Consider the following 27921-nt stretch of genomic DNA (forward strand, 5'->3'; position numbering starts at 1 on the left):
ACTAGATGGTGTTGTGGATTCCCATTTCTCACAGACGACAAGGAGACGCAGAAACTCGTCAAGACGTTTGAAACTTTAATTTGCAGATCAAAGCTGAGACAATCAGAAAGCTAGTAGCTGACTGCCCGTCGAGGTTTGTATACAACATTTTTATGGCAATTTTCCTATCTTAGCTACATTATCATATCCAGTCAGCCTGTGATTACCTATCATCAATATATCCGCTCTCGACTTACCACTATTGTTTTACTCCCCAACTTAATTATGTCCTAGTTTACATTTTAGACCATATGTCCTCTCATCCCTAACCACAGTTATTTCTTAATTAGTCTTGTGTTGACATACTGCCACATATTTCATCACCTTACTCGCCACCATTTTCTTTCTACTTGGTTTCATTCTAGTTCTCTTCATGAATTAATAGTGATCAGGTGAAAAGTCATGGCTACATAGTGACTACCTTCTATTGAGCAAGCAGTGGTTACATAGTAAATATAGAAAATACAATGTGTACATTCGAGTAAATACTGTTGAGTAAGTACTGTAATACATAGAAAATACAATGCATGCATATGCACTTTCCACTATAACACCCTTTGAGACCCACAGGGTCTCATACAGAGAGAGAGAGGACTGAGAGTCTATGCACAAAAGCTCAAATAAACCCCGCATTTACTCCCAAATTTGGGTTAAACTATAGTTTCCTGCGCTTAGCACTCAAAGTGTTCTCTCCCTACCTCCCTAGGCCGCTGAGCCAAAAACCAGTCCCTTCGTATCTGAGACAGGGAAAAAGACTCAGGAGCCTTCACAGTCTAATCCCCACATATTTCATCTCTCTCCTGTTCGCCTTGCGTGTCTCGTAGACTGTACAAATACATCATCGGTTCTTCTTTCTCCGTAGGGCTCGACCCAACCATTTCCAGGAGCATCGGAAACCGTTTCATTGCAGCTCGCACTACAAGCGACTTGAGACATGGAAGAAAACAGCACAGAATGACCGCACAGCTTAGTAACACAATACCGATGGTTACTGCAATCTTGGTCAGCCACGCTCCCCATCCTCCTAATTTACTATTTAACCAGTCAAAGAACTGGTGTCCAAACCCTGCATTTTGTTTAACTTCCTTTCTTAGATTTTTTCAGTTTATTCATTGCTCTGGTAAGCGATCCCTCCGGACTAGTGTTATTCGGTATAAAAGTACAGCACTGCTTCCAAACATTACACAAACCCCTCCTTTCTCTGCCAATAGCCAGTCTAGTACCTGTCTATCTTGCCACGCCACTATACTGGTTGCATCTAGCTGCTGTCCCAAAGCCTCTAGTGCATCATCGGTGCAGTTAATGAATCTCTGCTTATTATAATATAAATAATTTATCCAGTCAACATTTTTGTTAATCCCTATTACAGGTATTAGTGCTTCCCAGCCCGCAGCATTATCATTTCTTGCCTTAAACTCCTTAGGTATACCCCTCGGCTGTCTTATACTGTCGATCCGAATCGTCAGGTCGGGCTCATATTTTCTCTTCCTCCGTTTTAGTATCTGTTGCCTCGAGGTGTCAAACTGTATTTCAGGGGATACTGCAACCTCTTGAATCAGCATAACACGCGTACATGTACCCACCCAATTAAGGGAAAGCGTCGATCTCAGACTACCCCCCCCCCCTCCTCTCCACACAGACACCAGGTATGGTCTGGGAGTTCAGTGCACCCTCAGGCAGAGGGGTACCTGTCTGGTATCCTCGGTCTGGGGTTACATCCGAAATCTTAACACAGTTGCCGCTGAAATACCAACAGAGAGGTCACCCGTCCGCGTGAATCATTTATAACTCAAATGTCCCTGCATTTTAAGCTTCCCAGTGTGTGTGTCTGGCTCCTTTTATTTATAGCCCACGGTCTGCTGCAATTACAGTAAGAGGCAAACTTGCTTTGACCAAACTGCGAGGAAGTCTGGTATAACATACACCAATAAGGGCACATTGGTGTGTTATCAATACATTTCTGAGAACAAGGATCCGTCCCGCTATAAATTCCCATACTGCAGGTCTTAACTACAATTGGACACTGCCGCGCACACTCCCCCCTCCGCTCTTTCGCCATTGCGTGCATGTGGAGAAGTTATAACGAATGGGGGCTACGTGTTGCACCAGACTTGCCCTTGAGCATAGATAACAATTTGGTCTCTTCATCATCCCTGCAGTATGATTTGCCCATTAGTACCACATGTTCTGGTACCATGGTACGGAGGTAAACGTTGTGCTCCTCGTACTCCTTTCTCTCAGGTTTTGTGGGAACCTAACAGTCCCATGCCACATCTGCCAAATTAATGGTCTCCAAATCTGCACAGGAGTATCTGAGTGTATCATCCCGGGGGGCGGGACTGTTCGCCCCCAAGCTGTCCCCATTATCTGAAAGAGGACTACCATCCATAACCCCATACTTAGGGTCTCCAGGCCTTTCCTCAGGACCGAAAATTTTCTTTATTACCTGTTCAAGTTCCTGCTGTTCAGTATCAGCTTCTTGTTGCTCTTGTCTGCCCCCTACTGTTTGTTCCTCTTCACCACTTACCTCGGGCGGCACACCTGACTGTACCTGCGGGATTGCTCTAGTGCAGTGATTGAGATGATACCAGGTGGAGCGTCCTTCCACTTGAACTGCGGTGGGTGATGCTTTGGTTACTGTAAAGGGCCCTTCCCTTCTGGGTTCGTTCCACTTTCTTCGAAACGCTCGCACGTAGACCTGATCGCCTGGCTTGTTTGGTCCTTCCCCTTGATCGATCTCTGGCTCTTTCTGTTTTTCCTGTGCATAAATAGACTTATGTATCATAGTTAGTTGTTGCATGTATTGTTTTAGTTCCAATTCCAATTGTTCCAAACTAGGCCCTTTATATGGTCCTCTCCACTGGGGCACTGGCGTGGATCTTCCGGTTAGCATTTCATGCGCTGTTTGACACATCATCTGATTAGTCTGCATGCGGTAACTCATTAATTCTAACGGTAGTGCATCGACCCAGTTGAGGTTAGTATCTGCACAGATTTTGTTTAGTTTGGTTTTTAAGTTTCCGTTAATTCTTTCCACCATATCCTGCGACTAAGGGTGCTACACGCATCCAAATCCTTGCTTTATTCTCAGTGCTTGCAGTACTAACTTGACCACTTTTTGGATGAAAGATGAACCATTGCTGAGCTAATTTCTGTCGGTATGCCAAACCTTGGGATCACTTCGTTTGTCAGGAATTTCACCACTGTTCCTGCCCCTTGATCTTTCGAGGGTACTGCCTCTACCCATCTGCTGAATCTGTCGATTACCACCAACATGTATCTTTTCCCTCTTACTGTTTTTATCATGTCTACATAGTCAATCACGAAGTGTTGAAATGGCCCTTCAGGTACGGGTATATGACCTATTGGGGTTGTAATTCCTTTCCGAACATTATTCTGCGCGCATACCTCGCACTGTGACAATACATGGTCTACTGAAGCCTGTAAATAAGGCGACCAAAATCCATCCTTTTTTATTTTCCTTTTTACTTCCCCCTTGCACAATGATCCATGCCATGTGCTTCTGAGCTCAGGATAGACAGTAAACGGGTGGGAGCTACCAGTAGCGATCTTCCGTGGTCCATCGGCCTTCTGGGTTCTGCTTGGCCACGCTTCGTCTCCGCAGTGTTTGTTCTGCCAAAGTTGCCTTTCCCTGCATTTCAGTTAGGTCCTCTGCCATAGGTTCCGGCTCTAGATTTACCTGGAGTGCAATAACAGCGGATGTACACCCAGACGCTTTCCTGGCTGCTTCATCTGCAGCTTGATTTCCCTTTGTTACTGCATCGCTTCCTTTCTTGTGTGCCTGGCATTTTACTATAGCCAGTACTTTAGGTTTCTTCACTGCTTTTATTAGATCTAAAATCTGCTGAAAGAGCTGTATGGGATCTCCACTGCTCTTTTAAAAATTTCTCTGTTTCCCCATTGCCCAAACAAAAGACACACTCCATGAGCATATGCTGAATCTGTATAGATATCTACTTTCTCTCCTTCCATCATTTCACACGCTGCTGTCAAAGCTCTGATTTCCGCTAGCTGGGTGGAGCACGGTTGGGGACACGCCTCTATTCTGATGACCTTGAAGTCTGCCTGATCCTGTTGCACTACTGAGAAACCTGCCTGATTGCCATCGTGATCCCTGTAACAAGAGCCATCTATGAACAAGACGTTTTTAATCTTCGTCCTCTAATGGTTCCGGTCGTAAATCTGCTCTCAATTTAGCGAATGTCATTGTTTTCCCTACACAATCATGGGGTTCTCCTTCACACCCTAAAGGTACATAATCAGCTATGTTACTGGTGGTGCATCTCTGTATAGTTATATCTGGAAATGTCAGTAGCATCTGATATGCTGCGATCCGGCTGGTGTCAACACGAATATCCCTCTTTCCAGTAATTCTGCTACCTTGTGGTGTGTGTACAGAATCACAGGATAGCGCACGGTTACGGATGATGCCTTTTCATATGCATAGTATAGTGCCGCTAATCCCTGATAACAGGGTGTGTACCCCTGAGCCACCTCATCCAGTTTCGCACTGTAGTATGCTATCGGTTGCTTTGTTTTACCTGTGCCAGTCTCCTGCATTAGAACTGCCGTGGCATAACCTTCCTGTCGGTTGGATAAGTACAGATGAAAGGCGTTCTCGTAGTCAGGCAAAACTAATGCTGGGGCTGACTGCAATTCCTGCTTTATAGTATTGAAAGCCACTTCTGCCTCGTCATTCCACTGTAGACTACTCCTCAAGCTTACATGTCCTGCTTCCTTCATTATTTTCCTTAGTGGCGTTACAATTTCAGCATATTCCCCAATCCAATCTGAACGATATCCTGTCAGTCCCAGAAACGTCATCATCTGTCTCACTGTCTGGGGCTTGGGAGCTTTAGTTATAGCCTGAATTTGATCCAGCGCTCTCGCCTTCGCTCCTTTGGATATCACTCGACCTCGGTATTCTACCTGTTGCTTGCAAAATTGAAGCTTCTTTCCAGATGCCTTATGCCCTCCACGCGCCAGTCCCTCTAAAAGTGTTATGGCATCCTTTTCGCACTGTTCCTCACTTTCGCAGCAAATCAACAAAACATCCACATACTGTATCAATGTACTTTCCAACGATATGCTCTCTAGGTCCGCCTTTAACACTTGATTAAATACGTGTGGTGAATGTTTAAATCCTTGTGGCATTCTAGTGTAGGTGTACTGGTTATCTCTGTATGTACATGCAAATAGGTACTGACACTGAACTGCCAGGGAAACGCTGAAAAAAGCCGAACACAAATCAATCACTGAAAAATAGTCTGCTTCTAGTGGAACATTAGTCAAGAGCGTGTGTGGGTTGGGAACTACCGCTGGCCAGTCCTGCACTACCTCATTCACCGCTCGCAAGTCATGCACCAGTCTCCATTTAGATTTCTCCGCTTTAAGGACAGGTAACAGCGGGGTATTGCATGGGCTGTCTGTCCTTTTGAGTACTCCTGCCTCCAGCAGCCCCTGTATCGTTGGCGCTATTCCCTCTTCTGCCTCTGGTTTCAAGGCATATTGTGGTCTCCTGGGTGGAACTGCTCCCTTTTTCAGCTTTAATTCTACCGGACTGGCTGTTCTTATTCTCCCTACATCCGTGTTATGTTGTCACCACAGAATAGATGGTAACCTATCCAGCCTGTTATCTCTCTGCTGGCCTTCCTCCTTTCCCAATAATGTCAGTGTGGTTGGGGAGTTACTTCGTCCTCCTTTGTTATTCCTACTATATCTATATCTACCTCTATTTTAAAATAGTTGTTGTCTCCCGATACCCACACCTGTGGCATATTTTTCCTCCACACCGCTACGGTTTCAGCCTGCTTTACTAAGGGTCCTAGGTCTTTAGACTGATGTCCCTCATTTACCAGCAGCGTTATGAGGGGATCAGCTTCCAGTATCCTGCACCATTTTTGCAAGAAGGTATTCTACCTGACTTGCAGGGCTGCCCCTTGTCTCCCAATTATTCTAGCTTCTTCTGTTAAGTGCTGCCGGTTGCCTGCCTCCTTGTGCCATCTGTCCTCTAGCTCTTCGTTCTGAGTTTCGGCAAAAATCACTGTGCAATGTAACTCGGATTTGGGCGCTACAGCCTGGGGCAATATAGCCTGAACGCCCTTTTTCCACTTTTCCCAGGTTTCCCAGAAATAATCTTCTATGTCACCTATGCAAAAGACATTAGCTTTCTTCACTTCCCGCACTAGTAATTGAGCATTTACTCTTTCCACACTCAACACACTTCTGGTACATTATAATTTTAATTCTAGTTTCAATAGGGCACCTCTGCCGAGAAAATTCATCGGAGTTCCTTTAGACACTAATATCGGCAAAACGATTCCTTTGCTGCCCATCCTTAATCTCACTGGAGCTGTACATTGTGTCAACCGTGTTTTTTTTTTCCGAGAACCGTACAGTCTTAATAAATTTTCTGACATGGGAAGGTGAAGGTCATACTGCGGCTGTACGCAAGTATACGTGGCTCCAGTATCTATCATCATTGGTGTCAGCTGCCCTTCTAACACAACCTGAACAATGGGTTCCTCTTCTGCCTCCCTTGTTATCACTGGGTAGTGTCCCTTCCCACCTGGGTTCTCTGGGCACCCCTAATGTCTTGCATAGAGGTTCATGGTTCCCCTCGGGCCTGCGGGGACAGGTGCTTGGCTAAACTGTGGTTCCCATCTCATTGGTTCCCGCTGGTACCTGACGGCCCATGGCTTACGCGGGCAGTCCCTTCTGAAGTGTCCTGGCTGGTTACATCTCCAGCACAGTCTCTGTATCTCTCTTTCCCCTTGTTTCCTTACTGGCCTTTCTTGCCCATAACTGCTCTGTCCCCATCATTGGGATTTCCAGTCTTGTCTGGGCTGCTGTTTAAATTTATCCTGTCCCTGATAGGGTATTAACGGAAAAACTCCCCCAAAGATGTTTATTATTGGCGTGGGGTTTTCTGGGCTCTGTCTTATGGCACGACAGGTCCTTCCATATCATGGCATTTCATTCATTTCAACGGCTGTGCTTAAATCGGTCACTGCTGGCAGCATCTTCTTGCCGTTTTCCTTTTCCTTCTTTTTAAGTTCGTCAAGCTGCATTTCTGTCAGCTTTCTCTGCACTTCTTCTTCTTGCTGCTCAGTCAACTTTCGTTTGTCTTTTCGATATTTTTCGACCGCATGGACTACGTCGTCCCTGAATTCCTGTGGGGTCATTGACATCAGTCCAACCACTTCTCAAGTTTAGACTTAACTTGGGGAGGCATCGCATCCAAAACATTACTTCGGAACATCACGGTCATAAACGGGTTGCCTTCCACCTCTTGTTCAGTTTCCAGTCTCCATCTTTTCAACTGATTTTCTATAAACTGATTTGCTGGATTTTCAGTGCCTCCCAGTGGATCCCCTTTCATGGCTTTGGGGTCCATTTTGGGTGGATAGAACTCCCTGAGGGACCCCCATGCCCTCTTCCTCACTGTGTCAAATCTGGCCCCGTCAATCAGTGTGCTGTCCACATTCTGTATGCCAGCCACTTCCATCAGCTCCTGTAATTTGGAGGTTCTCATCAGCCTTATCAGCAGCGCCTTTAAATCTCCTATAGCCAACATTCGTCCCGTGGTCTCTTCCTCAAAGGCCCTAATCCACTTCCACGCACCCGCATGTAGGCTGGGCAGGGTGTTTGTCAGCACTTCCAGGTCCTGGGATCACCAAGGAATATACTGTACTTGTCCCAATCATTTTACCAGCAATGGCATCATTCTCCCTTTCCTTTCCCACATATCCCGACTCTCCTCCTCGCCTGACTCCCCATCAGTTTCTGAGCCCGTTTTTACTGGCTGCCACATTATTCTTTCCGGAGTTTCCTTTCTCCCTTGGCCTCCATGTGGAGTTCTTCCTTCCTGCCTTGAACTAACATTTGCTTGGGCCCATGTGAAATCCTCAAACTCCCGTTGGAAATTTATTCTCTGCTGTAATTTCCTAATCTCTTCCTCTGTTTCTAATATCTGCCTTTTCACTCTCTCTTTTTCCCCTTCAAGGCTCCTGTCTTCTATCCTCTGCCTACACTCTCCTGCACCCTCTCTTTCGCTACTTAACTCTTGCTCTCCAGACAAGTCTCCTTCTGCTCTGGCCTGTTCAGTTTCGTGCCCATATAACAAAGCTTTCTCTTCATCCCTTTTCGCTTTTAATTCCTGTAACCCTTTGATCTCCTCTTCTATTTCCCTTTTCTCCTGTTCTATCTTTGCCCTGTCTTCTTCCATTACCTTCCGTAGTTCCTCCTGCTCCTTTTCGTGATTCTTTCTTTCCTGCTTGGTATCCCAAACTTTAATTTATCCACTTAGATCCACTCTTCCTGTTATCATCGGACACTGCTTAAGGGTTTCTTTCTCATAATAGGGAGGAGGTTTTTCTACGTCTTTCAGGTCTGGGTATAGAGCCGAAGCCGGCTCCCTGTTATGCTTTTCCTTTTCTTTATCAGACTGCTCGTTTCGTTTCTCAGTGTCTTTTTTACTTACTATTAATATACTTCGCGTCTTTCTCAAACTTTCCCCCTCCATCCTTAAGAGTTTTAACACTTCCATTTCTTGTTCCCTGTTTTCCTCTCTTTTCTTAGATTTATCGTTGGGTTTGTGATTTTTAATTAGCGCTTCCATTTCCTCACATAAGCTTACATCAAACGTTTCTTCTCTTGGCCATTTCATGACCAATTTTTTAGTTCTTTTTTTCCAATTTTTCTGAAATTTCCGCGATCTTACCTCGACACACCGGGAATTTTCTGCTCAATATTTCTACTGCTGTTCCTTTCTCTGTCATGCTTTTTTTCTCCTCTTTTTCCTTTTTCTATTATGGTATTTTTAGAATCTCACGACTTGCCTATTTAATAATACAATTTCTCTAACTCTATTTATATGCTGAGCCTTATGGTTTATCTCTCCAGCGTCTGAATTATCTATTAAACTATCTTTAACTCTTATTACGTTCTGCCCGTGCAGACCCCTACTTAGGGCGGTATCCACAGGATCTTTTCCTTTTACACCTCGCCTATGCAGACCCTTACACTTCTTAAGGTGGTATTCACGAGGATTTTTAATTTTCTCTCCTTGCCCGTTCAGACCTTCGTTTCCACACAGGTCCCACACAGGAGATTAGTTTGCAAACTTAAAGCACACGGTATTGGGGGTAAGGTATTGATGTGGATAGAGAATCAGTTGGCAGACAGGAAAGAAAGAGTGGGAATAAAAGGGACTTTTTCGGAATGGCAGGCAGTGACTAGTGGGGTATCGCAACGCTCAGTGCTGGGACCTCAGTTGTTTACAGTATATATTAATGACTTGGATGAGGGAATTAAATGCAGCATCTCCAAGTTTGCAGATGACACGAAGCTGGGCGTCAGTGTTAGCTGTGAGGAGGATGCTAAGAGGATGCAGGGTGCTTGGATATGTTAGGTGAGTGGGCAAATTCATGGCAAATGAAATTTAATGTGGATAAATGTGAAGTTATCCACTTTGGTGGCAAAAGCAGGAAAACAGATTATTATCTGAATGGTGGCCGATTAGGAAAAGGGAAGGTGCAACGAGACCTGGGTGTCATTATACACCAGTCATTGAAAGTGGGCATGCAGATACAGCAGCCGGTGAAGAATGCGAATGGTATGCTGGCATTTTAGCAAGAGGATTCGAGTACAGGATCAGGGAGGTACTACTGCAGTTGTACAAGGCCTTGGTGAGACCACACCTGGAGTATTGTGTGCAGCTTTGGTCCCCTAATCTGAGGAAAGACATCCTTGCCATAGAAAGAGTACAAAGAAGGTTCACCGGATTGATTCCTGGGATGGCAGGACTTTCATATGAAGAAACACTGGAACTAGGGCTTATACTCGTTGGAATTTAGAAGATTGAGGGGGGATCTGATTGAAACGTATAAAACCCTAAAGGGATTGGACAGACGAGATACAGGAAGATTGTTCCCGATGTTGGGGGAGTCCCGAACGAGGGGTCACAGTTTGAGGATAAAGGGGAAGCCTTTTAGGACCGAGAATAGGAAAAACTTCTTCACAAAGAGAGTGGTGAATCTGTGGAATTCTCTGCCACAGGAAACAGTTGAGGTCAGTTCATTGGCTATATTTAAGAGGGAGTTAGATATGGCCCTTGTGGCTAAAGGGATCAGTGGGTATGGAGGGAAGGCTGGTACAGGTTCTGAGTTGGATGATCAGACATGATCATACTGAATGGCGGTGCAGTCTCGACGGGCCGATTGGCCTACTCCTGCACCTATATTCTATGTTTCTATGTTTCGTGCGAAGCGGTATCCACATGGACTTACCAACACCACGTGGAATTTTCTCACTTAACTTATTATTACTTTATTTGAACTTACCCCGACTGCCGTGCTCTTGATTAATCCTCTGAGCCTCCTTTTATCCCCAATTCTGCCAGATTTTTTGGATCAGTGAGTCTCTTCGGTAGTTGCTTCACACTTCTGAATCCCCGAGACCCCCCAAACCCAACAGAATTCTTCGTTCGAATTATCGCAAAAAGCGCTCACCTTTTTTCTTTGGGTGCACCCTTAATTCTGTTAGCCCCGTGAGGGTCCCCGAGGGACCGGGAAGCGTCCCAATCTGCCGTTCCCTTCCTCGTGGGTCTCTGTCCGATCCTGTTCGTGACGGCAATTTTCTCGTGGTTTCTCGTTTCTCACAAACGACAAGGAGACGCAGAAAACTCGTCAAGACGTTTTAAACTTTAATTTGCAAATCAAAGCTGAGACAATCAGAAAGCTAGCTGCTGACTGTCCGTCGAAGATTGTATACAGCATTTTCACAGCAATTTTCCTATCTTAGCTACATTTCATATCCAGTCGGCCTGTGATTACATATCATCAATATATCCGCTCTCGACTTTCCACTATTGTTTTACTCCTCAACTTAATTATGTCCTAGTTTACATTTTAGACCATCTGTCCTCTCATCCCTAAACTCAGTTATTTCTTAATTAGTCTTACGTTGACATACTGCCATATATTTCATCACCTTACTCGCCACCGTTATCAGCCTATTTAGTTTCATTCTAGTTCTCTTCATGAATTAACAGTGAACAGGTCAAAAGTCATGGTTACATAGTGACTAAATTCTATTGATCTAGCAGTGGTTACATAGTAAATATATAAAATACAATGCGTGCATTTGAGTAAATACTGTTGAGTAAATACCGTAATACATAGAAAATACAATGCATACATTTGCAATTTACAATAATGGCAATGGTTTTATGTGAGAGGAGAAAGTACGTAGGGGCACGAGTGTCAACTTCTTTATTCAAAGTGTGGAGAGAAACGGAACGAGCTGCCAGATGAAATGGAAGAGGCGTATATATTCACACCATGTAAAAGACATTTGGTTGAATACATGGAGACAATGGTTTTAAAGAGAAGTGCGCCAAATATATGCATATGGTATCAGGTTAAATTCACACCTCGGTCGACATGGAGCAGCTGGTCTGAAGGAGATGTTTTTTTTATGCAGTATGACGTGTTGACTCTGTATTCAGGACCGAATCAAACACTAATCAACATTCCATTGTCAGGAAAGGTGGCGCAGAGTTATTGTAAATCAACAAAAGACAGAATGACCTGGCACTTTAGCATAAAGCAATGAGATGGAGTGGAGAAGCAATGAGATAACTACTGTGAGTTATGCATCAATGGCTTCCATGCAGCGCTAAAGAGGTGGGTGATTAGTAGGAGACAAAGGGCGGAAATAGAGGGAGCCTTGTCGGGTTGGCTGCCGATGACTAATGGCATTCCATGAGGTCTGTGTTGGAACCGAATATTTCTACGTTGTATGTCCAGACTTTGAATGATGGAATTGATTACTTTGTCGCAATGCTTGCAGACTGTACGAAGATAAGTGGAGAGGCAGGTAGTGTTGAGGTAGGGGTGAGGCTACAGAAAGACTTGGACAGATTAGGAAAAGTGTAAAAACGTTGCCGATCGACTACTGTGTCGGGAAATGTGTAACCTTGCCCTTTGGTAGAAGAAATGAAATGGTTGACTGTTTTCTAAGTGGAAAGATAAAAGTAAACTCAGCGTAGTGTAAAGCAACACACATAAAATTGCTGGTGAACGCAGCAGTTCAAGCAGCATCTACAGGAAGAGGTACAGTCGACGCTTCGGGCCAACACCCTTCGTCAGACACAGAGCAGCATAGAGGGGTCCTGCGCAGGATTCCTTGAAGGTTAATTTGCAGGTTTAGTTTGTGGTGAGAAAGGAAAATTTGTTTTAACATTCATTACAAGAGGACTAGAATAAAAAAACAAAGATGTAATGTTAATACTTTCTAAAGCACTGGTGGGGCCTCACCTAAAATATTTTGAACACTTTTGAGCCCCTTAATTAAGAAAGGGTGTCCCGAAACTGGACAGGGTACAAAGGAGGTTCGCGAAAATGATTCAGGGCTTATGAAGAGCGTTTGATTGGTCTGGGCCTGTATTCACTAGAAATCAGAAGAATGGGGGGAAACTTCATTGATAGCTACCGAATGGTGAAAGACCTTGAAAGAGTGGATGTTCCCTCTAGTGGGAGAGTATCAAACCAGAGGACACAGCCTCTGCATAGAGGGCCATCTGTTTTGAACAGAAGTGGTGTGAAATGCGGCAGCCAGAGAGTCGTGAATCTGGAATTATTTGCCACAGGCAGCTGTGGAGAGCAAGTCTATGGAGACCTACATTTACGGAAGAGGTTGATAGATTCTTGATTGGTCAGCGAATAAAAGGATGCACGAAGGCGGCCGGAGATTGGGGTTGAGTGGAAAAAAAATGATTCAGCCATTTGGAAATGGCGAAGCAGACTCGATTGCCTAATTCTGCTCCTATACCTTACAGCCATATGGTTTACTTTAACTGTTCTGGAGGATAGGAAAATGCCGCGATGTAGACGCAGATATTGAACGCTGCCCAGCCCGCTAACACAGAAAGAGTGTTCTTATTGGAAACAACGAGCGAATTAAAGTCGATGTCTAGTTTTTTTCATCAGCTCGAAATTTAACCAATCAAGCAAATAGACGCAATTCAATTTTTACTATTGTATTTGTAGCAAAAAGTTCCTCATTGCGATTTTCCATAATGCATTCCATGTCATCTGTGCATGTTCGAGAAACATGGGTATGAAAAGTAATGAATGTCTTTGTGTGTTTACCAACAAAGTCCACACCTCACCTGGCAACGTAAATTGTGCACGAGATATTGTTAATTATGTCTCGGTAGCTGTAATAATAGCCAGGAGTTTCTGTCAAATTTTAGGCATATTAATGTAGACAAATATCTCAGGCCCGATCAAGTGTGTTATCTGACTTTGAAGGAAGAAAGGAAAGATGTTCTCGCAGTTATTTTCGTTTTATCTTGACCGCATGTAAAATGCTGGTAGACGTGGGATTGCCTAATGTATCACTTCGACATGGCAAAGAATGATAATAATAATAAAAAAAAACAAGACAGAGCGACCAAGGAGATTATGACTGAGAGGATCTACAGGAAAGGGTGATTTGTAAGGATGTCGAAATTTGCAGTGGGAATGCAGAAGAGTGTGGTTGAGAGGGAATAATAAATTTGTCAGGATTGAATGGCGAAGCAGGCACGATCGGCCGCTTGCTCTGATGTTTCTTCCATGTACAGACGCGAGAAGACTCTGCAGATACTTGAAATCCAAGCCGCGCACACAAAATGTTTCTGAACTTTTAAAATTTATGTCACAGGTCCGAAATCAAGATGCTATTACGTATTCCGTTTACTTCCACGCTACAGACAAAAACAAATAATTTGCACTTTATAGCTGCGATTTCACTCTTCTCTTCTTTCTGATGATGTCTCTGGTTTCTGTGAAGATTCGAAATGCTGACGGCGTCGTAAATCACTTTTCCCCATGCGGTGAAATGTTTAATGCTTTTCCTCTGGTTTCGACAGTCCGATGCTAGTCTGGTCCCTGAAACAATGATTGCACATTACCGATTATTCTGAGGAGAGCTTCCGACTCCAACAGCATTCAAAAAGATTGCAGATAGTGCAATCAGGAGCAGCAAATAATCTGCTAGAGGATCTCCTTCACAACACAGAACTCTATTTACAGGCTATTTCAACTTGTCTCCCTGCACCAGCTTGTCCTTATTAAGCTTCCTCCATTGTCCGATAATTTTCACATCAAATTGAAGGATCAACGACTAATATTCCGCCGTGTAGTCTCCATCCAATGGAATGAGCACTGAGTTTACCCATTCCGGTCTTTCCTTCTTTTCTTTGTCCCCACCCTCTCCTTCTGATCCTGCAGTCCTCCTATTTCTATTGTACGCCCGATTCTCGCACAAACCAAACACCACCTAGCTCTATTCATCCACCTTTATCCCCATCACCCTCCTTGTTGTATCAAATTACTTCACACGCAAGTTACCCCACCATCCGCCAATAGGATCCAAATGGTGTTCGCTTCTCCCTTAATGGTTCCTCTTATCACTTCCTTTCCAACTCCATCTCTGGTAGCGGTTTGTGTTCCTGCTCATTCCACCCAAATGGTTAGATAGGAACTAGAATACCAGAACATATAGTGAAATAGTTGTGCATAAGCCCAGATACAAAGTCTAAAATCATTAGCCGAGTATTTTGGCAATAATGCTCTGAGCTGCGTATATTTCAACGCAAAGGCATTGTAGAAAAGGTGAATGAGTTTAGGCCATGTATCAGCATGTGGAATTATGACATTGTAGTCATTAGTGAGCTTTGGTTACAGGAGGGGCAGGGCGGACACTCGGTATTCTGGGGTTCTATAACCACATAACAATTACAACACGGAAACAGGCCAACTCGGCCCTTTTAGTCCATGCCGAACAGTTACTCTCACCTAGTCCCACCGAACTGCAGTCAGTCCATAACCCTCCATTACTTTCCTGTCCATATAGCTGTCCAATTTAACTTTAAACGACAGCATCGAAGCACTTCTGCTGGAAGCTCGTTCCACACAGCTACCACTCTCTGAGTAAAGAAGTTCCCCCTCATGTTACCCCTAGAGGTTGCCCTTTAACTCTTAACTCACGTCATCTTGTTTGAAGCTCCCCCACTCTCAATGCAAAAGCCTATCCACGTCAACTCTATCTATCCCCCTCATAACTTTAAAAACCTCCATCAAGTCCCCCCTCAACCTTCTACGTTCCATAGAATAAGGACCCAACTTGTTCAACCTTTCTCTCTAATATAGGTGATGAAACCCAGGTAACATTCTAGTAAATCTTCTCTGTGCTCTCTCTATTATGTTGACACCTTTCCGTTCTGTTGTTTTACAAGTCATGGAACGAGAAAGAATAAAGGGGAAGGGGCAGCATTACTAGTTAGGGAAAGTATCACGGCGGTGCTCAGTCAGAACAGGCTGTAGAATTCATCTAGTAAGGAATGGGATTCTAAATTTGGAGCTAGGCGGTTGGTAACGAGGAGTAATAAGTACAATTGAATTCTATTCGTGACCATGTGTGTTGATCTTTCTCCATCTTCTCATCACCGCCAAAACTTTTCAGTTTGCCAATTTTACAGGGACTAAACTTTTCTTGTTAAGCTTTTCTTAAAAAGAAGACAAGATGGTCAGATTCCTCCACTCTCTGAACTGGGCAATTCAATCTCATAGAACCAGTTGTGTACCTGTACTGTTTTCACTGGCTGTACTACCACGGCAATTAATTGGCCGGGATACTTTTCGACTTTATTAATCAATAGATGTTCCTATCTAAGCATAGTGGCTTAGCACAGTGGAACGCATCACTATATATTGGTCAAGACTGATCTGGATTTACAGACAAGGTCTTACATATTATATTACGATTGATCCATTAGTAGAAATAGAACAATCCAGAATAACAATCCAGAGCAAACAAACAAGAACAATATACTTCATATATACAACTGTTTAAAACGCACATAAGATCCAGGAATCTTGAAGCCGAAAACACCAGAAATATGCTGAAGTAAAAGACGAAATTGAAAGACGATGGAACATTGGAAATGACTGTGCTTGGCTGTGCTCATACGTCAGGTTTTACGAGCATCAGCTATGAAAAATAATATGGTAATAACACAGGAAACCTACAGTAAAGTTAAATAACCCTCTGCGTGTTTGTCCGCAAAACCGAAAAGCGAATATGACGTTATAGATTATAGACCGAGAACAGTACATTGGAGGAGCAGGCTATTTGGCCCGAAATGCTGTGACGGACCAGCTAAAAAGAAAATCAAATAAACAGAAACATTTATCCCTCTTCCCTGTACAACGCCCATATCCCTCCATCTTCCTTCCAGCCATATGCCTGTCAAACGTCTCTTTAAAAACTCTGATTTATTTGCCTCTACCGTCATAGAGTGCAGTGTATTCCAGGCATCCAACACACTCTGAGTAACAAACATACTCCTCACATCCCCCTTGAACCTACCCTCTCTCCCCTTCAATGTATGCGTTCTGATATTAGGTATTTCAACCTTGGGGAAGTAGATCCTCCCTTTCTATTTCGTGGTATTTCCTCTAATAGAGTTCTCTAGTTTTAGGGAGACGTGAAGATCGAATCACATCTTGGGTAATATTTGTGCAGAAATTGAGAAAATACTACAGGTTTAACAAACTTTCCAGCACCACTATCTTTTGCGTTATGTTCCTTGCCAGTCTTCTACATTATCCACAACTCCACCAATCTTCGCAACTTTCAGAAACTTACTAACACACCCATCTACATTTTCGTCCAGGTCATTCTTGTACATCACAAACAGAGGTCCCAGCTCAGATCCCTGTGGAACACTTGCAACTCCTTCAACCACTACACTGTGTTTTCTATATGCAAGTCATTCCTGCATCCAGACAGCCGATTCTTCGTGGACCCCAGACCTCTTAATCTTCTCGATTAACCGCCAACAAGAGACTCTGACAAACGCCTAACCAAAATCCTTTTGAACAACATCCAATGTCCACCTCAACAATGTATCCCGTCGTCTTGATAAAATCTCAATCACGTTGGGAAATCACGACATGCCATGCACAAAGCCATGCTGGTTCACCCTAATTAGGCCACAGGTTTCCAAGTGCTCATATATCCTATCCCTAAGAATTTGTCCCAGTTATAACCCTACAGCTGAAACGAGACTCGCCGCTCTATAGTCCCCAGGATTTTCCTTTCTTAGATAGAGACACAATATTCTCTGCTCGGCAGTCCTCCAGGACCTCGCTAGTGACTAGAAAGGCCAGGAAGATACTGCTCAAGGCACCGGAAATCTTGTCTCTTACCTCCTTCATTAACTTAGGGTAAATCCCATCAGCCCTGGGGATATCCCATTTAACGCTCATGAGAAGGCCCAACACTTCCTCATTGTTGACCTGAAAAAAACACCCTGACGTATTTACACACTCAACACTGATGTCCTGGTCATCCATAGCGTTTTATTTGGTATACTGAAGGAAAGTACTCTTAAGTACACGTTCTCAAAATCCAAGCAAGTATTCTCCCCTTTATCGTTAAGAGGTTGCATCCTATCCTTAGCTCTCATCTTGTTCTTGATGTATGCACATAACGCCTTGGGATTCACCTTAATCCCGCTTGCCACTGACTCTCTTCTTTCGCTTTTTTCTGACTTGTTTCTAATCCTCATCAGTTTATAATTCTCATGAATTTCGTTTGAGGGTTCTAAGTTTTTTTTTACGCAGAGAGTGGTGAGTGCGTGGAATGGGGTGCCGGTGGCGGCGGTGGAGGCGGAAACGATAGGGTCTTTTAAGAGACTCCTGGATGGTTACATGGAGGTTATAAAAATAGAGGGCTATGGGTAAGCCAAGGTAGTTCTCAGGTAAGAACATCTTCGGCACAGCTTTGTGCAGTAGGTTTTCTATGTTCCTATGTTCCTATGTTCCTATGATCCAAACTTCGGAGTATTTGCATAGTTTTCCTTTTACTTCCTGTCAAAATTCATCACCGCTCTGCATATACAAGGCTGCCTCTTATCTTTCCATCCCCGTCTTTCCATCGAACAGGTATATTGCACTCCTGTACTCTGTGCAATTGATCTTTAAACACCCTGAACATGTCTGGTGTGGACGTGCCAGAAAAAAAAACATATATATATATTCCTAATTAACGTAAACACGAGGAATTCTGTAGATGCTGGAAATCAAGCAACACACATCAAAGTTGCTGGTGAACGCAGCAGGCCAGGCAGCAACTCTAGGAAGAGGTACAGTCGACATTTCGGGCCGAGACCCTTCGTCAGAATTGGCGAAGGGTCTCGGGCCGAAACGTCGACTGTACTTCTTCCCAGAGATGCTGCCTGGCCTGCTGTGTTCACCCGCAACTTTGATGTGTGTTATTCCTAATTAAGTCATCTTAAATCTTTCTTAGTACTTGTCATCACACAAGACTGTTATCGGAATAGCAGCGTTTAAGTCAACTCCAGTCTGAGTTCCATACTTCTGATCTTGTACCTCGAAGCAGGATCGCTGGACAAGTCTTGAAACGAGCCTACCCGGTGCCATTTTAACAATTCTTTTGTCAACTCGTCTGTAAACACCGGCTGTCTTCATTTCCACAGAATACCTACGTAATTTCCCCGGAGGTTTCCGGTTGCCAATTGCATGAACGACTGTTTATTAATTTCAATCGTTCTTTTATCTCAAATTCAATGTGGTAACGCACAAACCTGTGGGTATATAGAGCCGTTAAGATCACGATTATAATCAATGCGGCAGTTCCTGCTGCAACGACAATGTCCCTCACCAGCGATCCTGAAACTGTTACAATAAAGAGTATTTAAGTTCAATCGCAATTCACAATTCCAAAGCACTTTGGCATACCATTCAAGAGGAACTCAGCGGGCAAGGCAACGTCGTTAGAAAGGAATAAACAGTCGATGTTTCGGGCCAAGGCTGTTCATCTGGACCTGCCCAAAGGTCTCCTCCAGCATTGTGCACGCGTTACTCTGAATTTTGCAGTATCTAAAGTATCTTTTGTGTTACCACTATCCCAGTTACGACTACAAAAAATTAGCACAACTAACACTAATACAGTGTTTTGAACGGACCCTGAACCAAATGGAACGAAGTTCGCACAGGTGGATTTCTTTGCGGAAACATCCAACCTTCAAACATGAGTTTTTTTTAAAGCATGTGATTAAAAACCATTTTGTAACGAAAGGTATCTTCCAATCACAATTTAGAATTTGTTTCTTACGTTCTGGTGTTTGAACGCACAGCGCTGTTAATTAAGCGTGTTACACTACTTTGGGCATTTTTACTATTTTTTGTGTGCAACTAAGAAAAACAAAATTCAATGCGGCAGAGATCAATTAAAGATGAAAATCGATACGGGAATCCTCAAATAAAGTCGCTGGTTCTCAGCCAAAAGAAGACATAGCGTCATTGATGTAATGCAATGTGGATAAGAGTTTGAGAGCATTTCAAACAAAATAAAAATTAGAGTATATGGCGTGCGAGAGATTTGCAGAGGATAAGAGAGAAAGAGAGTGAGAGAGCGGGAGGGGGAGCGAAAAAGAGAGACAGAGACGATCTCCCAGGTTCAGTATTGCTAATCTTTGATTCTGTGTTAGGTAACAATTACAACTCAGTCCATACCTGATGATTCGTCATAGAATGTCCCGTTACTAGTACCGTGTACGTTCACCGCAACACAGGAGATGAGTTGCCCGACACCAGCCTGGTGACTCAATATCAGTGAGCCCTGCGTGACGAATTTCTCCAGCATGAAGCCGGTGACATGGAAACGTTTGCTCTGCCCGTGTAGACCCTTCTCATTGACTCTCCAGGTGATGGTTGCTGGTGGTTTGGCTTTAACCTTACACGTACAGTTGATCCAATTCTCAAAGCTTGTGCAGGTCGGGCCGGACACATTCTGAGGTGGAACTAAAAAATTAAGTCATTTGTACAGATATCTTGCGACATGCAGCTCATGAAATAAAGTGGACTGAGATTTCATCCTCCAGTGCCTGTCTCACTAACCCTCTCTCCACTCTCCAATTTATATTAAATCTATACCGTCTACTCTTACAGCGTCTCAGCAAGAAACGTTGAAAATTCTTGCACGAACTTCACCACCCACGCCCCTCTCCTTCTCACCTCACTGATTTACCTGGACCAGCTGTGGAAGCTCCCCATGACGAATCTAACACCAGACCAAAAGGATTTTAATATCGTGAATGGACTGAAGCATCGGAATATCGTCCTTGTGCTAGGCAAGGTCTTATTATCTCGGGGAGCTAAGAAACATCGATCCGAGGCCAATATGAGCTCAGCAGTAACCATTAATTTACATGAATTGGCTTGATATTTATTTAACTTTTGTTTTCACACTTTACACATTCCTCAAACTCTACCCCTCACCCAGCCCAACAAAACTAGGTAGAATTTGCAGTGTATAATTAACCAAGAGAGAGGTTGCAATTTCATTAAGTACTTCATATTATTTACTAGTAGGGAATGGGACAGGATAGATCTACCCAAGTAACTGTCCACTGCATTGTCTGAGATTCAATGGCTAAGATTTAATTTTAATATGGTTTCATTCAGGAGGCACACTGAATGAAGGTGTGGATCTCTCATGTTCCCTTTAAAATATTTATTCTAGTTAGTGCGAAAAATGGTGATAACAAAGAAGGGCTGGAAGCCAGAGAGCATTATTCAAATTGAATCCGTGGAGGTGCATGACGATCGCAAAGGCATACTTCATGACAATGTGTTAGGAAAATTGCGTCCACGTTTTGCCTCAGAAGCATAGGTCACAATTTAAGTGAAAGACTGCTGACCACGATGGTGTGGAAGCAGTATACGTGCTCCATTTATTGTTATAATATCATGGTGTTATCCAGCATGGTGTGGGCATGTGACCAAATGGTTAAGGCATTGAACTAGTGATCTGAAGGTCGTGAGTTCGAGCCGCAGTCGATGCAACGTATTTTGTCCTTGGGCAAGGCGCTTACCTAAACAGTGCTCTGCGACGACACCAGTGCCAAGCTGTATCCGCACTTGCCCTTCCGTTGGACAACATTGGTGTCATGGAGAGGGGAGACTTGCAGCATCGTCCTCTGCCGGTCTTCCATACAACCTTGCCCGATTAGTGAATATTTTCCAGGCGCAGATCCGTGGTCTCGCAAGACGAACGGATGCATATATCCAGCACGGAAAAGGGACCCTTGGTCTTATTCACTCATGCTGAACAATCTGTTGCCCTGAGTCACACTCATTTGCCCTCGTTTCGTCCAAAACGTTCTATACCTTTCATATCCATGAAACAACCAAATATCTATTAATGTACTCGCTTCAACGACACCCTCAAGCAACATGTTGCCGAAACTCTCTATTATTTGCGTAAAGATAGTTGCCCTTCGTGTCCACATTAAATTTGGCCACTCAGGCGTCACGCTGAGCAAGGGATCTGCGAAGATCCGTTCTGTCAGTAGTCATCGGAGTTTTATGCACCCCCACTACTCCGCTTTAGAAAGAACAGAACCACCCATCTAGACTCTCCACGTGTCGAGTCCCGTGAATCGTGCTATCACACTCCTTAAATTAATCAGATGTTCCATGTAATATGGTAAAGACAATTGCCCACAATGAATCAATTTTATCAAATTGCCTCCTGTGCATTCAAAAATTAAGTAACTTGATATTCGCCAGAGGGGCTTTATGTGCAAGGGACCTCAGAAAATCCGTTTGCAAGCCTATGGCAAGGAAATGTCAATCTGTCGTTGGGTCTTAAGAAAACGTGGTCGGTGTGTGGGGGGAAAAAATACCGTGGTCAGAACCCAGTCACGACAATGTAGGCAAACTGGGCGGAAACGGGGCAATTGATGCGGTTCTGATTCACTGCATTGTTTCATTGCTAATTCTTGATTTTGGAGCACTCATCGGCTAATGTGCCTACACTGGTACAAAATAAAAATCATTAAGGGCAGTGGCAAAGCTATAGAGCAGTCCAGTACGTAACAATCTTCAGGTTAATTGTAGAAGCTCAACAATATGCCCATTCAGTCGCGAAATCACTGTGGGCATTAATTTGTGACTGACACGCTACTCGTAACCTTTTAAAAGGTATTGTCAGAAACCATGGAAACACCAGTGCCACCCCGAGAGACCCTCCACGTCAATCAGATTAATGTACCAGAGCAAGCTGCTTGGCAAAATAATACAGGGTCCACTCCGATATCTAAATGTAAACCTTACCCCGCAATCATCACTTCGTACTGTAAATCCTCGCCCCCTTAAACCATAAGACCAGAAAAGTATTAAGGAACCGTGAAAGAAATAATTATTATTTAAGGAAAGCCGCGGGTGAATTCCTGTTCACCATTATTGACTATAACTTTAAAAAGCACTCACAGTGGATATCCAGCGTAAAATATGCCGTATTTCCCCCGCTGGTACCATCCGTTGTAAGTTCACAACCAATACGTTTACTGTCATGGTTCAGTGAAGGAGTGAATGTGAATTTGGTGGAGATATTCTGAGGACTCAGAATAGTCTCGCCGTTTTCTTTTGAACCTTCAGTAATTGCCATCAGTTCTTCGTCGTGAATCCATTTTAGCCTGAATCGGGCGGATGGACAACTGTGATTTAGTGAGCAGGTCAAGTAGCTCATTCGCCCAGCGACGACGTATTGAGGAACTGATATCTGTGGTTCAGCTGTTAATAAAGGTAATTGATATATCATGAAATACATTTTCGTATTTTTTTTCATTGAAGTTGATCATCAAACAAACATTTCCATAGGATGTACTTGAGATACTGTGCGTAAATATCACACAATCATATTTGTCAAATATTTTTAATTCAAAAATAAAATAATTGGAATATTCTTGTCTCACTCCTCGGTAGGACAGATTTGCACCGCCAATATTAACTCAATGTAATAAAATTGCAATCGCGTGTTAGAACCATAGAACCATAGAACATTACAGCACAGAAACCAGGCTATTCGGCCCTTCGACTCTGTGCCGAAAATTTATTCCGCTAGTCCCATTGACCTGCACCCAGTCCATAACCCTCCAGACCTCTCCCATCCATGTACCTATCCAATTTATCCTTAAAACTTAAGGGTGAGTCCGCATTTACCATTTCAGATTGCAGCTCGTTCCACACTCCTACCACAATCTGAGTGAAGAAGTTCCCCCTAATGTTCCCTCTAAACCTTTCCCCTTTCACCCTAAAGCCATGTCCTCTCGTATGTATCTCTCCCAATCGAAGTTGAATTAGCTTATTCGCATTTACTCTGTCTATACCCCTCATAATTTTGGAAACCTCTATCAAATCTCCCTTCATTCTTTTACGCTCCAAGGAATAAAGTTCTAACCTGTTCAATCTTTCCCTGTAACTCAACTCCTGAAGACGCAACAGCATCCTAGTAAATCTTCTCTGCACTCTTTCAATCTTACTGATATCCTTCCTACAGTTAGGTGTCCAGAACTGCACACAATACTCCAAATTTGGCCTCACCAATGTCCGATACAAACGCACCATAACATCCCAACTCCTATACCCAGTACATTGATTTATGCATACCAGGATGCCAAAAGCCTTCTTTACAACCCTTCCTAACTCTGACGCCATTTTCAGGGAATTATGTATCTTAACTCCCAGATCCCTGTGTTGCTCGGTGTTTTCAGCGTTTCCCGGCGGCCAGATCAAGTCCCAATTTAACAGCAATGGCAAATAAAAATTAGAAAAGGACAAGCGGAGCTGCAATCCTTGCAGTGGACTAGTCTTAGAGTGATGAGGCTTTGGCTCCCGCGTCTCAACAATAAGAGGTCTCTAAGTACATTGTTATAGCAGTGCTAATGGATTCAGAGGCTGTATTATCTATTTTTAGATTGTTTGTTATTCGGCACTCTGGGAGATGTCCAGCTTCCCGGGTAGTCAGATCTGCAACACATGCACCGAGCTGTAACTGCTCATAGCAAGTCTCAAGAAGTTAGAGCGGCAGCTCGACGATTTTTCGATCATTGGGATCTCTTCTGAGGGATGTATGACCTGGACAAAAGGTACATGTTACGCCTCAACCCGAAGTGGATCAATATGCTTGCTGGCATGTTGGTTAGAACAGTTAAGCATGTGATGGGAAGCTTAGTGGCAGTGCTGAGAATGGGGCACCTGGTGATCAAATAGATGCAGTGTTCTTTATGAGTCTGTGAGGACCGGCAGGCATATCAAAAAGGCAAAATTTGCAATCAGTTGGTTATCCTGCTGTGTAGCACAGGGACAAAATCGGAAAAGAGACTAATACAGGCCTGAAGGGGTTATATCTGAAGGCACACAATGTACACAATAAGGTAGATTATCTTGCAGGGCATCGGGCGTTGCCTTGTATGACGCTGTGGCATCACTGAAGCGTGACGGAATTAGGATTCTATTTATCAGCTGAAAGTCCAAAGAGCACATCGTATGGAAAAGACAGGCAATTGACTAAGGGTAGGCTTGGTTCCGTTGGTAAAATATGAAAAAGAAATATTTAGAAAGAGGTAACAAGGGAGCAGAAGAAGCAGAATTTTTGGTGTTAGTGTTAAGAAATTTCAAAGTTAAAAGACCCTGGTGCGAGTTGTGTGCAGGTTACCGAGCAGTAACTAAGATGTGGTCTAAAAGTTACAACAGAGGATAGAGAAGGCATATCAGAAGGACAAGGTTTGAAACTCATGGAGGGTTTCAATGTGTAGGTAGATTGAGAAAATTAGGTTGCTGATTTATCTGAAGATTGAAAATTTCTAGAATAACTTTGAAATGGGCTTTTCGAACAGCTTCTTATTGAATCCACTCGTGAATATATATTCTGGATTGAGTACTGTGTCCTAAACGGATTTAATTAGGGAACTTGCGTTAATGAACCCCGTAGGAGACAGTGACCATCATATACAAATGAAATATTCGCATTGATTTCGAGAGTACAATACAAACAAGAATATAATTCTGGGGATTTATTGTAATGTTGAGGTATTACTTAGAGTATTTTTAGCAGTTTTGGTCCCCTATCTAGGAGAGGATGTGCTGACATTAGAGAACGGATCAAAGTAGGTTCACGAAAATTATTGCAATTATAAAAGGTTTATCATATGAGGAACGTTTGATAGCTGTGGACCTGTCTTCGCTGGTATATAAAAGAATAGGTTGGGGTCTCATTGAAACATATCGAATGTTGAAAGGCCTAGATAGAGTGAATGTGCAGAGAATGTCTGTGAGAGTGGGCGATTCTAATACCAGAGGGCATAACCTCAGAATAGAGGGACGCACCTTTCCAACGCAGGTAACGAGGAATTTCTTTAGTTAGAGTCTGGTAAATCCGTGGAATTCGTTACCACAGGCAGATGAGCTGGCCAGGTCATTAGAAGTATTTAAGGGGGAGGTGATGTGCTCTTGATTAGTCATGTTGTGAAAGGGAAATAGATTGGTCTTAATGAAATGGCTGAGCAGACTCAATGGGCCTAAAAGCCTAATACGCCTTGTAAGTCCTATGGACTTCTCGTCCCCAAACGTTAATGACACGGACTTGTGCCCATTCAATATTTATTGTTGGGATGTTTAAATCACTAAATGGTTGTCTGAGACCGTAAAATTATAATAAAGATTGGCCGCGAATGCACATCATCAGCCATTCTAACGACATGTTTTAGTAGAGAGGCATCAATTCATTAATGTTTCCAGATCAACTTTTGTGTGTCTATTTCTTTCTCAGTGTGCATGTGTGTGTGTTTGAGAGAGAAAGAGAGAGAGAACAAGTGTCTTACTAGCTCTTCTTCCAGTTAGTCCTGACGAAGGGTCTCGGCCCAAAACGTCGACCGTACCTCTTCCTAGAGATACTGCCTGGCCTCCTGCGTTTACTAGCAACTTTTATGTGTGTTGCAGGTTATAACTATACTCTCTTCCATTTAGCAAAGTGCTGATTTTATGGAAATGTACAACATTTTGAAGACTTCTAACAGCTTAACGGTTAGCCTGGCTCTGTTTGCAGAAACAGGAGTCAGATACTGAAAATTACAGTTTAGCATTCGGCACAAAAAGCAGGAAGTTGTTCGTGCATTGATCGTGGGTAACATTTGAATTCACTAAGGGTTCTTGCTGAACATAAAGAGAGTGAGTTGAAACGTATAGAACAATGGAAGAAACTTATGGCGACATCTTTAGATGCATTTAATGTTGGAAATTTCACATTCAGAACGTTGAGAGAAGTATAGCCTCCGCGGACCCCTTTATGAAGAAATCCGATCAGTGGTTCGGTTTTTAATCTTATCCGAGATTATTCATGGAAGGCATAGATACTCTGCATGTGGCATAGCAACGTTATTAGCTGCAGTGACATGAACGTACAAATCATATGCTGACTGATATTTTGCAGGAACAACATTACCTTGGCCGTGTAGGTTGTGCTAGAATACAGTGAGTAGGGGAATAGAATAGATTAGAACATGAGATTATATTAAGAGGAATACAATAGATGCCTGGCTATAATAGATGTTATCATATCAACAATAAATCGGGGTCACCAGCTAACAAACATTCGGAAAGCTGTAGGAGCAAAACCAAAGGTTGGAGAAGAAACACGGGAGACGATATACATCGATATAAAGAATGCGTATATACATAATACGTATCTGTAAAATGTCAATATAAACTAGAAACGCAGATCTAGAAGAAAACTTACTTGTAACAGAAACTGTGACGCAGCCATGTTGTTTTCCTTTCGTTATGCCACTTAGGTTTTCCAAGGTCACCCTGAAGCAATAGACGCCTTTGTCAGCAAAGCTGACGCCTTTAATCCGTAAGGAACATCCATTCTCAACTAGGTTGCCAGTGAATTCTGCTCGTCGTTCATAAGTAGAGGATATTTTTCCTTTCTTGTAGATAATAAAAACTTCTTTCTCTAGAGGATCAGATCCCCCTTTTAACCACATACCGCTTGGGTTATAGAGTCCCTTTCTCTGGTCAAATGTGCACTGGATCTCCATACAGCTACCGTACACAGCCCAGAGTGTCCGCGGAACATTCACAGAAAGTGACGTCGTCTGTACAACTGAAACAAAACAATCAATCAAGTACCCATACAATGAGGTGAAAGTATGATTGATGGTACTTGACCCGGACAAATACACCGGACTGACTTGCAAATTAAATACAATCGACCGAATTAGTGTTGTAAAGCAACGGGCCCTAGACCTGTGGTATATTGTCCTTTGGAAGTGGAGACCAACGCAGAGCAGGTTGTAAGGAAGTTTTTTTGTCACTCATTGTCTGCCATGGCATTACCTAGAGGTGTTGCGGTGTCATGTTACAGCTAAGAAAAATATTGCTGAGTCTACACTTGTAGATCTCTATGCATTTCTGGGCGACCTACGAAAGGAAAGATAGCAACAAGTGATTAAAAAAAATCGGAAAGGGTTTCGCGAAGACTCAACCGGAGTTGAAGTACTTATGTTCTAAGGAAAGATCATATAGCCTTGCTATAACAGAGACGCGTGAGTGATGACATTCTAGATGTTTGCAAAATCACGGATTTCTGCCATAAGTTTAATGGCCATAGTCTCTTTCCAGGTGTAGTAGAGTGTGAAGCGAAAAATGGATCATTGGTTTAAATAGAGAGGAGAAAGGTTTCAAAAGGAATTGAAAGTCAACATTGACACAGGGGGTGGCGGATATGCGGTTCGGACAACTGGACTAGCTCAAGGAGAGTACATTAGTCATGGAAGATTAGTCAGCATGGAAGAGCTATGCTGGAGGGCCTGGCTCCACGCTGTATATCCGTCTGTCTCTTCCTGACATATCATACTTACATTAAATTGTGTTGTTAAATCTCGAGCACACAACTTGGTGTGCAATAGGAATAATTTATCCAGGGCTGTATTAGCAA

The sequence above is a fragment of the Mobula hypostoma genome, chromosome 8 (genome assembly GCF_963921235.1).
Source record: "Mobula hypostoma chromosome 8, sMobHyp1.1, whole genome shotgun sequence".
Lineage (NCBI taxonomy): Eukaryota > Metazoa > Chordata > Chondrichthyes > Myliobatiformes > Myliobatidae > Mobula > Mobula hypostoma.